This window comes from Vicugna pacos, chromosome 10 (assembly GCF_048564905.1).
Source record: "Vicugna pacos chromosome 10, VicPac4, whole genome shotgun sequence".
NCBI lineage: Eukaryota > Metazoa > Chordata > Mammalia > Artiodactyla > Camelidae > Vicugna > Vicugna pacos.
This window is the reverse complement of record NC_132996.1, coordinates 21,572,616-21,586,261: the sequence shown is the minus strand read 5'-3', so window position 1 is coordinate 21,586,261 and position 13,646 is coordinate 21,572,616.

The window sequence follows — 13,646 nt, the reverse complement described above, 5'->3', positions numbered from 1 at the left end:
AAGCAACAAAGAATCACACTTTGAGGATTTTCTCCAATTTGAGAAAGCTGGGGGGCACATTCTGGTAGTGTTTCATTCTGCCAGCCTCCCTCTTGCCTTTCTCTTTTCCATTCCCCACATCAGGGGAACATGATAAATGAGGAGTTTAAGATAAATTAAACATGATGCTTTTTGTAGGATGTTTCCAGAGCCCCCAACCACCCCCACCCTTTTATCTTATTTTAGAGCCTCCATCCTTGCTCCCTGTCTCCTAGCTGTCTGGATTTTGTATCCTTCCCACCCTCTTCACTCTACTGACATTGTGAAAATGATCATCACACAGGATCCCTTTCTTTCTGGGTCTTGAAAATAATTTGTCCTATTGTACATAAAACAGCCAAGAAAAAAAAACATATATATAGCATACTGTAAGTTTAGCAACCAGGAGTGGTTTTCTCGCCCTAAGAATTATTCATGGGTCACACTCCGTGGTAGGTCTTCCTTCACCCTTAATGTTTTTTACAGAACCTTTTAAACTCAAAACACTTCCTCTCTTTTTTGTTTACCTGTGGCCCTTTGTCTTACACAAGTGACTGTCCTATTGATACCAGGTGTTTTATCTCCAATGTGTGTCAGTTTTTTGCAGCCTGGGAATTCTCAATTTAGGAACTCGTGGTTACTGACCACATCACACCCTTTATAACCGTGTGGAAAAGTGAGGGTTAATGGAAGTTTGCTCGTGGCTCTACTTAAGACTCCCTTGGCATCTGAATAGAAGCAACTGACCGAGCGTCTGGCAAAGGCTAAGAAGTGCCAGTTGTATACACTGTCCCTGTGTTACTGATATTTACCAAAAGCCTGCCTCTTACTATCACTCAGAATATCAGAAAGAACAGGGACTTTCTGAAAGACTAGATACTAATTTCGAATGAAATCAAATTTCTTTCGGTCTCTAAAAAAATAAACTTAACAACTTGTGGCTACCTCCAATCAGCTGAAGTACAACTCCCCATCTTCAGGACCTATGGGATTAACACTGGTTGTTTCTCTGTAGAGCAAAAGGCTCAGGAAAACACCAGGTAATGAATAAGATGCCTGGAATTCAGTGGCAGGCGGTTTAGCATAATCTGGAGTCCGTGTACTCCTGCCCCCGGCCACCCTGCCGGGCCAGATGCAGTAGAACACAGCATGAGGCAGGTGGTGAGGACCAGTGCCCCTCGCAAGCTTGGGGAAAGCAGCCTGAGTTTGGGCAGCAGTCCGTGTTTGAGTGCCAGCTCTCAGAGGGAGTTTTACACAACGCTCGGAACAGCAGCTACCAGCACCTGGTGACTCCGTGGGAAGATGTGATCTGCACAGTCCCTCCCCGGGTGCGTGGTGGAGCTCCTATCAGCCTCAGCTCGTGCATTTCCAGACGGGCCCTCTGGTTGCCTTTCCACCCTCAGCAACAACAGGGGATCTAAATGGACAACTGGCTTGTTGGCCAGTGATTCCCAGAAAGAATGGCTACAGATCAGTGATCTACAGTAAAAAGGCCCAATTTAGGTAGCTGTCATCCAATATTTAGAGGACTTTTACATTCCATAATTCTGTTCAGAAACGTAACTGACTCAATTGCCTTGCTGTGCACTCCGAACCCATTTATTTTGTAGACATCCTAGGCTACTCTATTTTAAGGTGAATCACTCTATGGGGGCACAGAATGGCCTAGAGGGTGGGAGGTGTTGAGCTCCTGATGTAAAGATCTTAGATGCTAAATGCACAGCATTTGTTGAATGACTAATTGAATGAATGAATAGACAAATACTGGAATTATTTTGACTGTGCTGAAGATTTGAATTGGCTAGATTTCCAGTTGTCTATTTGCCTGAACAACTGTAGTTGATCCAACACTAGGTGTTGAAAATCTTGGTGGTGTTTACCCCCTACCCCTGGATTTTGTTCCATAATCCTGAATCTGAAATGAGAGGTAAGAAGTCAATGTAGCTGTGCCATGACTCTGTTAGGTCCTCTTTCATGAGAGGATGTGAAACCTGCTTCCAGTTCAGATGACTATGAAAGCCTCAGAACTCGTCCCAACACATAAAATAGCTGTGTGCAGATGGCTATTCAGGAAATGTAACTTCAAATATACTGTCCATCAATCTTTACCAAAATCTTGAGTAAAGGAAATGGCGCTGGTAGAGGGTAGCCTAAAGGCCATGCCTGGAGCCTGGAGCCCATTCTTGGATTGTTCTAATGGAGCAGAGCCCATGCATAGCAGGAAGTGTCCCACTTTATGTCCCAGCAGATTTGTGTCTACTCAACTGTGACCTAGTTTGATGTCATCAGTACTTAGTGACAAACAGTATGGGATTAAAAAGAAAAACTATTCGACTAATTTGAATATCTGAAATTTGAATATTGTTGAAAACAGTGCCCATTGCATTACACATTGGCTGGACTTTTCTCTGGTCACCATACCAGGAATAACAATGCTGCTCTTGAGTATCTGTTCTATTTTTGTTTTATGGGCACTGGGCATTGATGGCTCCCTCTTTGGTCTGGCTGCTAGAAAACTCACAATCAAATTTGTGGTCCAATTCTAGAAATGACACAGGACTTAAAAGCAGAGCAGTTTATGTATCAGTTTTACGCATGACTTCCTATTTTCACCTTAATCCTCATTCTTTCTTTTTTTCTCTGTTTTTCTCTATGTATATTTTAAATTGCCATAAAGTTTAGGAAAGATGCCTTAAATGATGGCTGGAACAAGATGTGGAATAAATAAATTTTATATAAACTGTTTACTGTTAATAATTGTGTTTGAGTGAAGTCAGCATCAGCAGTCTTGATCTGGGCGTCTCGGACTCAGCAGCTCACACACCCAAACTTTACTGAAGTCCAAGCAAGTGCAGTAGCCAAATTCCCTGAGACATCCCTAGGGGAATTGGCTGATGAAAAGCGGTTTGGCTCCCAAGACCCTCGCTAATATTTCTGCCTAAAGAGCTCTTCTACACCACCATGGCAGGAAGCATTTTTTGACCACCACGTCCCTCCTCCCCAGCACAGATAAGGTTGTATTTCCTTGGAGCTAACTCTCTACCTCACGTGTGAGCTCTAGATTGTACTTAAATGGTTACTGTACTCTGTTTATATGTTTCTCTCCACTCTGAGACTCTGAGCTCCCTTCAATGAGTCCTATTTTTCCATTATCTACAAAGCCTAGTGTATAGCAGGTTTTCATATGTGATATTTGGAACAAACTAATTGGGTAGAAAAATAAAAGTTATAGAGGATTCAAAATCAGAAATGCCACTTATAATATACTGATTTAAAGTAAATCAATTCAATAGAATTTAGAAAGAATTGCCTACAATCTAACCATGTTTCTATGTAAGGAGATAAAAGTATTTATTTTTTCTTTTTAATTGAAGTATAGTCAGTTATGATGTATCAGTTTCTGGTATACAGCATAATGTCCCAGTCACACACATATATACATATATTCACTTTCATATTCTTTTAGTTTTATTTTTGGTGGGTGCTGGATTAATTAGGTTTATTTATTAATTTTATTTTTAGAGGAGATACTGGGGATTGATTGAACCAGGACCTCGTGCATGCTAAGCATGTGCTCTACCACTTGAGCTACATCCTCCCCATTTTCATATTCTCTTTCATTAAAAGTTATTACTTTTATGAATGAAGATACTGAATATAGTTCCCTGTGCTATACAGAAGAAATCTGTTTTTTATCTATTTTTATATATAGTCATTAACACTTGCAAATCTCAAACTCCCAAATTTATCCCTTCCCACCCCCTTTCTCCCGGTAACCATAAGATTGTTTACTATGTCTGCTAGTAAAGAGAACACTAATGAACTCATCTACAAAACAGAAACAGACTCACAGAGATAAAAATATTTCTAATCGATAAAAGTATTTCTAATCGAACAGCACACCTGTCCTGGCAGAGTTCCCAGATATATCCAGCATCTAGTCTGACGGGACAGATGTTTAGAATTTGACGGACTTCAAATGTGGGTTCTACATAATCAAATATTAATTTAGAGGCAGTGTGACATAGAGATTACACCTGGATTTGATCTCAGCCTTCACTCCTTGTAATCTCTTTGCCTTGAGGAATGCTTTCTGGTCTTTAGTCTCTCAGATGTAAAACATAGCTATATTACCTGCCTTGTGGGGTTGTGGGGATCAAAAGACTTCATGCTTGTAAAGCCTTCAACCCAATGCAGAGCACTCAACAAAAGCTCAATGAATGCTATCGATTATAGTACCCACCACATGCGAAGCCCAGTTCTAGGCACTGGGATTCAAAAATGAGTAAGACATGCCCCTATGTCCTTGAAGAAATTACAGTTTAGTGGCAGAAACTGCATAAGTAGGTTTTTTCAATAAATCTCAGTAAATGACTACAGAACTGTGGACAGGGTGTTATCAGAAAGTAGAGGAGTGCTACTTAGTCCCTGTTTCTATAAAGCTCTTTATGCTTAATAATAGCAGGATAATAATTTGAGACATTTAAGGATGTAACAATCTATAATCCTGACGTGTCAAAGAGGCTGCCATCAACCTAAAACAGGGGCTTTCAAAAGTTATCAGAGACTTTCTAAAATAAAAAGCTTTGATCCAGATACAAGAAAGAAAAAGTTTGACAGGGAAGATGAGTCACCAAAGTGATGTTTCCCACCACCATTCCAGGCTAGGGAACCTTCTAGGTTGAGGTGAGGGAAGAGAGTCGAAGAGGACACAAGAGAGCTGGGTAGTGGGTTTGTCTTTCAGCCTCGCCCGCAGTGGGCTGAAGTGCTGATGAGCAGAGAGGGGTGCAGAAGTGTGAGAGAATCTCCCTCTGAAGTTCGGGGGATTAGAGGCAGGGACAACCGGGGTGTCCTTGAGTCCTATCTGGACCTCTGAGGGATGAAAGTCAGAGTGGGATGTTAGGGGAACATGAGTCACTGATATGTGCCTGGATTTTTCTGTAGCAAGTGAGTAAATGGATGATGCAGGAGGGACAGAGATTGAAGTTCATGGCCAGACAAGCCAAGGGAATGAATATGAAAAAGACATGGCTTGACTAGTCCCCACTGAGGGTCAAGTGAGGGTACCAAGGCCTCCCCACAAGAGGTTGGTATCAGGGAAGCCCATGGGTACCTGAAGTCTTGCCAGTAGATCCTCAGCAACTTACACTGAGCATGCAGTGGATTTCCTTGGGAGTAGGAGACCAGCATGAGACTAAGACAGATGGCGTTCCTGAACAAGAGGCAGCCTCCTCAACACCACTGGGCCAGCAGCAGAACCAGCCCTCCGGAGCTTGCAATAAATCCCAGAGGGGAGCAGAAGGGAGGATCTCCTGAGAAGGAGTCTAAACAGAATGTGATCGAATGATATAAGTACCTGATAGACTAGAAAATCACTGCATTGTGCTGAAATTTATCTGAAAATCACCAGATTTTGTTTGTGCATCAGGCTTGGACAGCTGGGAACCGAAACACGGCAATACATTATAGGAAAAGAGTTACATTTTCACCTTACATGTATCTGCATTCGGGAAATTTGTACCTGCTATTTAGCATTTGCCTTTTATGTGATTTTTTGAGGAGGTCAACAGCCAAAGGGAAGAAAACTAAAAAGCACAAAAAGGTCCATGCAGTCCAGAAACACGCCAGCTTTGTTCATTATGTAACCCAGGGCCACACGCAGGGGCCAATACAATGCAGAACAAGCTGCTGGCTTGATACACTTGGGATGTATCACTGCTGAAGTGACTACTGATTATGAAGATGATTCAAATGCAACACACTATGGAAAGGAACTCTGTTGTCACCACCTTAGGTTTTTTAAAAATGAATTCACTGGGATGTGGTCCCCAATTTAGACACATGCAGAATAGATTACACTCATAGGTCAAGACACTTCCACGTCCTTGCCCTGGTAATCCTGGTACATCGGCTGGCCCAGCAGCTGGGTCTTTAACATTTATTTCCACGCAGAAGCATATTGAAACACAGAACGAGCATGTAAAGAATTTGAGGGGAGAACCTTGGATGCCCTTTATAATAAGAACATGTAAATCTTTCGGAAACTCTGGACTTAGATACAACCACTTTAAGTTACCAATTACTTGTGGGGAAAAAAAATACTCAGAGCACATGTACAGAGAACCTCTGCTCCAGTCTGCAGCTTCCTCTGCGATCAGGGTTCCTGCTTCATCGAGTTTCAGATCTGCAGTGCCCAGGGGACTCTGGTGTATATAGGAGAGATTCAGTAAACATTTCATTCAAGTGTATCTACAACATCAGAGCCTTTGGAAATTTTTTTTCAAATAAAAAAATAAATCTGTTCTTCTGAAATTCTATACCCAGAATGTATGAGTGTGAACATAATTGAAAAGTTTGCCAGAAGGACTGGGAGAGAGTGTGTATCGTAACAGACTTGTCTGTCACAATTGAACTCTTACATATTTATATGCATAGAAATTTACAAGCATCTCTCATTTGACACATTTTATTTTGCATTTTTGTGCATACTATTAACTTTTTTGTGCCAATAAACTGTCATTAGATGCTTTATTTTGTTAAGAATTATTCCTTTCAATAATTATAATACTCATGATATTCAATTTAACAAAAGCCCTGAAAGATGGCTAGGATTGGCCTAACAACCAACGAGGATGTAAAGATTCATAAAATTAAGTACCTTTCCCAAAGTATCATCTGTAGCAGATACTTTTCTGGGAATTGTGAGATAATCAGTTATAAAAATTGTTTAAAGACTAGCATTTATTTTTTTATGGAGGTACTGGGGATTGAACCCAGGACCTCTCACATGCTAAGCGCACACTCTATCACTCAGCTATAACCCCTCCTCTGCCAAAGAATTGTTAAACTGGAGGTAGTAACAAATATTTCTCCATCACATATGGCACCAGTAAGAGTCAATCACACTTAACAACTGGATATGTACATTAGTCAGACTCCTAAATACAAAGAAATTCTGCACAGAGGAAAGTCAAAGTCATTTGGAGAACAACAGAAAACAAACAAACAAAAACACTGGACTGAATTGATTTGAAAAAGACAATTTAGACTTTACCTAAGCAAGAAAAGCTGAATCCACCTATTGCAAGAACAAATCTCGGTAAAGTCACCCTTTTAATCAGGGCTTTCTGTGACAGGAATATACGAGGGCACGCTCTGTCAAAGGAGAGCAATGTCATATGTTCAAATGCGTTTGCCTTTTTCTCTGAACAGAAACTTTGCCTTCTGTATGCTTATCACTTTTCTGTGCCTTTGACACTGCATAAAATATTTGGTTAATAGTTCCTTCACAATCTGTTAGGTTCCTCTCTTAACCAGGTGCACTCTAATATAGCCAACTTCCTGCCAAATCAAAAATGTTTTTGACACCTATACGCAATGACTGGCACCCAGCACAACACTTTTCTGACTTTTCTGCCACTGCTGTCTGTTCCTGTGGTCCACCATGTTTTAACTCCACCACATCACTTGATACACCACATCATAAATATCTAGTTATTGATACAGTTCTCTACTGAATTATAAATTCACTGACAGCAGAAACTCTATCCCACGTGTTTCTCAAGGTGTCTGGCACATGGTAGGTGTTCCAGTATAGATTGATCAAGTCAGTGAACAACCAAAATAACATTAAGTAACTTATTGAGTGAGAAAATCTTATCACAAGACCCTGGGAAGCCAGCACACAAAGATTTCATCAGTGGGTAATAATGAGGGAGAAGAGGCATGAATCAGAGTCAGGATAGAGATCTAGATCAGACTTGTCCCACCTGCACCCTCTCCACCCAATATCCCTGCTCCAGGGGATGGGAGACATGGTAGGAAGAATGGCTTCCCAAAAATACTCATCTGTGAGTATTTTATGTTACGTGGCAAAGGCACGTAACAGATGTCATGAAGGCTACGGTGGACCTTTAACTAGGAAGAACATACTGGATTATCCAAGTGGGCCCAAGTGAATGACATGAGCCTCACAAGCTAAGACTTTCCTCAGGCTGGGAGTGAGGGAGATATGATAGAAGGGCATGTTAGAGAAATTTCAAGCATAAGAAGAATTAGACGTATAATTGCTGTCTGAGATGTTCAGGCTCATTTACAAGGGCCAGAGCAAGGTCTCTGGTATCTGGTAGCAGCCCTCAACTGACAGCGAGGAATCCGGACCTCACTCCTCCACCCGCAAGGAACTAGATTCTGCCAACAACCGGCAGAATCCTGGGAGCAGAATCTCCTGCTACAGCCTTCAGATAAAAGCCCAGCCTGGCCAACACCTTGATTTTGGCCTTCTGAGATCCGGAGGATAGGGACCATTCAGACTTCAACCCATGGAAACTAAGAGAAAACAAGTTTGCGTTGCTTTAAGCCACCAAGTACGTGGTGATTTGTTACTGTAGCAATAGAAGACTAAAAGGGAAGGGTCCCCAAAGTGGTCCCCGGCAAGAAAGGCTTAGGATCCTACAGCATGGTCACATCCAAGCAGGGGAGGGCTTGAGTGCACAAAGGGAGAAAAACAGATGCGGCATTCACTCCCATTTTAGATACTAAGGTTTCCAAAAAAAAAAGTTTCATCTCCATGCTTTTCAGGAACAGAGCGTCAAGGACCGTCTTTTTGGCATCAGTGATTTTCTTAGGGTAACAACTGGTTTTGCAATGTTCCACTCTGAATGTTCTGGGAAATCTTAAATAGAGATGGTTATTTTTTTTTAAAACTATGGTGACTTTAAATGTTTGTCCAAGGTACTTTTCCTGAATAGTATCTATTAGATGAGATGATTTTAAATTGCTGATATTCAGCCACTCCACAAACTACAAAAACAACAGTTCATATAATTAAACCATATTTAAAAAGTCATTTCTACAGGGCTTTAATTTTTTAAAAAGCTTAGTCATAACGGCTGAAAGGTTCTACAGCATAAGTTACACATAGGTCACTAAAGAGCTCACATGTGATCAGGAAATAAAAATACCTCACATCACTAGGGTAGCTGGTAACAATATTTGACATTCATTCATGCATTTATTCAACCAATTAATCATTTTTCATTCAAGACTGTCATCAGGCATTTATTAAGAACTGACAACATGCCACAAGTAATCCCAGGTGCTAGTGATACAAAAGTGGGAACCAGAGTGTATGCCCTCAGAGTCTAGTAACAGAGACGTACAACTGTCTTGGGGCGTTACAAGCTCTGGGTGAGACTCAGCATAGGTTCCGGCTGAGTAGGAGAGAGAGTCCCTGGCTAAAGGTGAAGAGGGACTGAACTGAGGACCTAATACACTATCTACAAACTAAAGGATGGGTAGATGGTAACCAAGCAGAGAGGTGAAGAAACGGCATTTTGGAGGGAGAGGAGAGCCAGCCTCAGGACAGGGGAGTGAGGGAGGATGGCATACTGGGGAAATGGAAGCACAATGAGATGGGTGCTGGGTTGCAAAAGTGTCAAGGCTGAAGAGAAGCCTGGAGTTAGAGGCTAACTCAACAGAGCAACGTCCACGCCTGGCTAAGGCATTTGGTCTTTACTTTCTGCTGCTTAATCATCTTTGACCTTTTGAGGCTTCATAATCTGAAAGTAATGAAATATCATGAGTGCCTTTACCATCTCCTAGACAACCTTGGTCTGAAGCAGCCAAATTCATCTTCTAAGCATCATAACCCAGAGCAGCTCCCTCCTGACACCCTCATTTTTCCTAGCTGGTGCTCTTGTCTGCCTACTGGACACTGGGAATCAGATGGCAGTCAGAACCATCCGACAGGGGCATGGAAGTGCAGTGATAAATGTTCCAGCTGGGCTCTAATACCATACTGACCATACGGTAGGGTAACCAATCATCCTGGTTGCCCAGGATTGTTTCAGTTTTAGTGCTCAAAGTCCCACATCCCAAGAAACTCTTTCCCAGGAAGCAAAAAGCCTCCTGGAAAAGGTCAGGGATGGGTGCAAAGGTCAGGGAAAAAGTACAAAACCCAGATAGCAGCATAAAAAAGGGGCGCTGAAAGCAATATATCTTTAGTGTCAAACAGATATGCAGTAGGTTGTCCTTCGTAGTTGCTGCCGCAAATTCTTCCCCTGACCACTGATGCTGGCAGCCATGACTTGCAGTTCACATTGTTGCAATGCTCTGAGTGACTTCAGTGTGCAACTGATGTGCATTGTAGTCAGGAGTGTTAACGGCCCATCTCTGGCTTTGCTTGCACAATGACTCTTGTACTTTGTATTGAGATAGTGCTAGTTGAATTTTTAACATTGTGAATATTGTGAGCATGTTTTCTTAGAGGTCAGATAATGAAAAATGATGGCAATAAAAATGCCACCATGACCCATACACCAACAAAGACAATTAAACAACTGGGTTCTTTTCACGACTGCTGGGAGGACACATTCAACCTGGATTAAGGAGGAAAATGATTTAAACAAAGCATAGGGCACAATGTACAGAAAGAAATATATACAGGATATACATAATATACAGGAATTTGGAACATGGGCACAGAGGAGATGTGAAATTTTATTTGTTTTGCTTTTTTCTGCACATTTTTTGTTTATTTGGGGGGGTAATTAGAGCTTGTTTGTTTTTTAATGGAGGCTCTGGGGATGGAACCCAGGACCTCATGCATCTAAGCATGTGCTCTACCACTGAGCTGTACACCCATCCCGCCAAGAAATGAATTCCTAAGCCCAAATCTCACGAGTTTGGGATGAGCTGGGCAAGTGCATCCTAAATAATTAACAAGTTGTTGTTGCTGCTGTAGTTGTTGTTCATCTCCCCAAAGATGTCAACGCTCAGAAGAAAGCGGTTGTTGAATCACCTTGGGAATACTATATGGATGAACACACACTATCTTGTTGTTCCCTATGAAACTAGAGTTGCTCTATGAAACTCAGTAAAGTTCCATTTCCTGATCCCATGACGAACAACAGGGGACATTTTGATAACAGGTGAGCTGGCCCCTCCTAGAGCAGAGCCGCTTCAGTGAGATCTTAGCAAAGACGACGTTTTCTACTGAGTATGGTTAGTGATACAGTGAGTCACAGCAACAAAAATTAAGCTCCTCTCCAAGTTCCAAAGAACTTTGACTTGAAAAATGTAGTTTCAATTTATTTTCCTGATTTGTGTGAAAAATCTTAATGACACTGCTGGCAACATAAAACCAAAGATTAGACTTCCCTATTCCACCTGCCTATTAAAAAAACAGTGCAAAGGTAACTTTTGGCAGACTTCTTTACGTTTATAGACTTCTTACCAAAGAAAACAGAAAGACCTGCTAAGTGTCCTACCCCCTACCTTGTGTCTATTGATAAGAAGAGTTTTGATTTGTTTACTTTTGAAATGGAGCTCTTCATGATGGAAGTTCATGATCACTTCCTAGCCCTCCCAAGACTGTGTAGGAGAACTTACCGAAATTCTTGACTTCGTGGAAATAGAAGGAAATAATCTTTACAGACATGTACCTACAAGGTGACTAATGTTGCCTGCCATAGGAAATACATTAAAATGCTAGTTTGCCATTATTTTCAAAGCTTAGGACAAGAAGAATATCTTTCTCTATCATGTGACTACACTGAGGATAAAAATGGAGAAAGGATTATAGTAAAACAGAAATGTATATATTGTTTCTCCAAAGCTGTGCGACGATCTTTAAGGAGGTCAGCGGTAGCTTAGAAAAGTATAAACCGATTGTTTCCAAGTTGGTTGATGTCGTATTTAGGCTGCAGCAAACCCTCATACAGTGGGAAAAAAAGACTCATATTTTGGAAACAAGACTGGTTCAGAACTAGAGGGAAAAAATTCCTCACCAGAAAAGGGCAGCCAAGTTAAATAAGTGATTCTCAATTTCTTTATGAAAATTGTAAGTTCTTTGGAATTCAACTGCACTCTGAGAAGTTCAGATTACCTCTGTGCCTAAAACCATTTTCCCGGAGAAAGAGAGGTTTAACTTAGGATGACATTCAATGTGCTTCTGAGTGTTTATAACTAATGGCTACTTTTAGATGTGGACAGCCTCGATGATGAATGTGTATAAACAAAGGATCTAACTGATAAACAAACGGTTTATCAAAATAAGCCCTTAAATACAGGTCAGCTCATCTTGTTGAGCTTCAATTGATCTTGGCAGACACTGTTATTTGCAAATTGAAGGTTTGTGGCAATCCTACATCAATCAAGTCTATTGATGTCATTTTTCCAACAGTATCTGCTCCCTTCAAGTCTCTGTGTCACATTTTGGTAATTTTCACTGTCTTGCAAACTTTTTAATTATGATGGTATTTATTGTGGTGATCTGTGGTCAGTGCTCTTTGATGTTACTGCCATAACTGGTTTGAAGTGTCATGAACCACGCACATAGAAGATGGCCAACATCATCAATAGATACGCGTAGTCTGACTGGCCCATTGTTCTCCCTCCCTCTCCTGGGGCCGCCCTACTCCCTGAGACACAATAAGGTTGAAATTAGGACAATTAAAATCCCTGCAATGGCCCCTAAGTGTTTGAATGAAAGGAAGTGGCACGTGTCTCTCACTTAAAATCAAAAGCTGGAAGTGATTAGGCTTAGTGAGGAAGGCATGTAAAAGCTTAGACACGCCAAAAGCCTCTTGCACCAAACAGTTAGCCATGCTGTGAACGTAAAGGAGAAGTTCTTTTAGAAAATTAAATGTGCGCCTCCAATGAAAGCACAAATAATAAGAAAACAAAACAACCTTATTGCTGATATGGAGAAAGTTTTAGTGGTCTGGACAGAAGATCCAACCAGCCACAACATTCACTTAAGCTGAAACCTAATCCAGAAGCAAGGCCCTAACTCTCTTTAATTCTGTGAAGGCTGAGAGAGGTAAGGAAGGTGCAGAAGGAAAGTTAGATGCTAGCGGAGACTGGTTTGTGAGGTTTAGGGAAAGACGCCATCTCCAGAAGATAAATGCGTAGGGTGAAGCAGCAAGTGTTGATGTAGAAGCTGCAGCGAGTTATCCAGATGTAGCTAAGAAAATTAAGGATTTTCCTTGTAGATAAAATAGCCTTATATTGGGAAAAGATGCCATCTAATTCTTTCGTAGCTAGAGAAGAGAAGTCGATGCCTGGCTTCAAAGGACCAACTGACTCTCTTGACATCAAGTTGAAGTCAATGTTCTGAAAATCCTATGGCCCTTAAGAATTATGCCAAATCTCCTCTGCCAGTGCTCTCTCTATAAATGGAATAACAAAGTTTGGATGACAGCACATCTGTTTACAAAATGATTCGCTGAATATTTCAAGCCCACTGTTGAGAACCACTTTCCAGGAAAAAATAGATGCCTTCAAAGTATGACTGCTCACTGACAATACACTTGGTCACACAAGAGCTCTGATGTACAGTGAGATTCATGTTGTTTTCATGCCTGCTAACACAACATCCATTCTGCAGTCCACAGACCAAGGAGTAATGCAACTTTCAAATCTCATTATTTAAGAAATACATTTCATAAGGCTATAGCTGCCGTAGACAGTGATTCCTCTGATGGATCTCGGCAAAGTAAATTGAAAACCTTCTGGAAAGGATTCACCATTCTAGATGCCATTAAAATTATTCATGATTCACAGGAAGAGGTCAACATGTCAACATTAACAGGGGTTTGGAAGAAGTTGGTTCCAATCGTTATGGA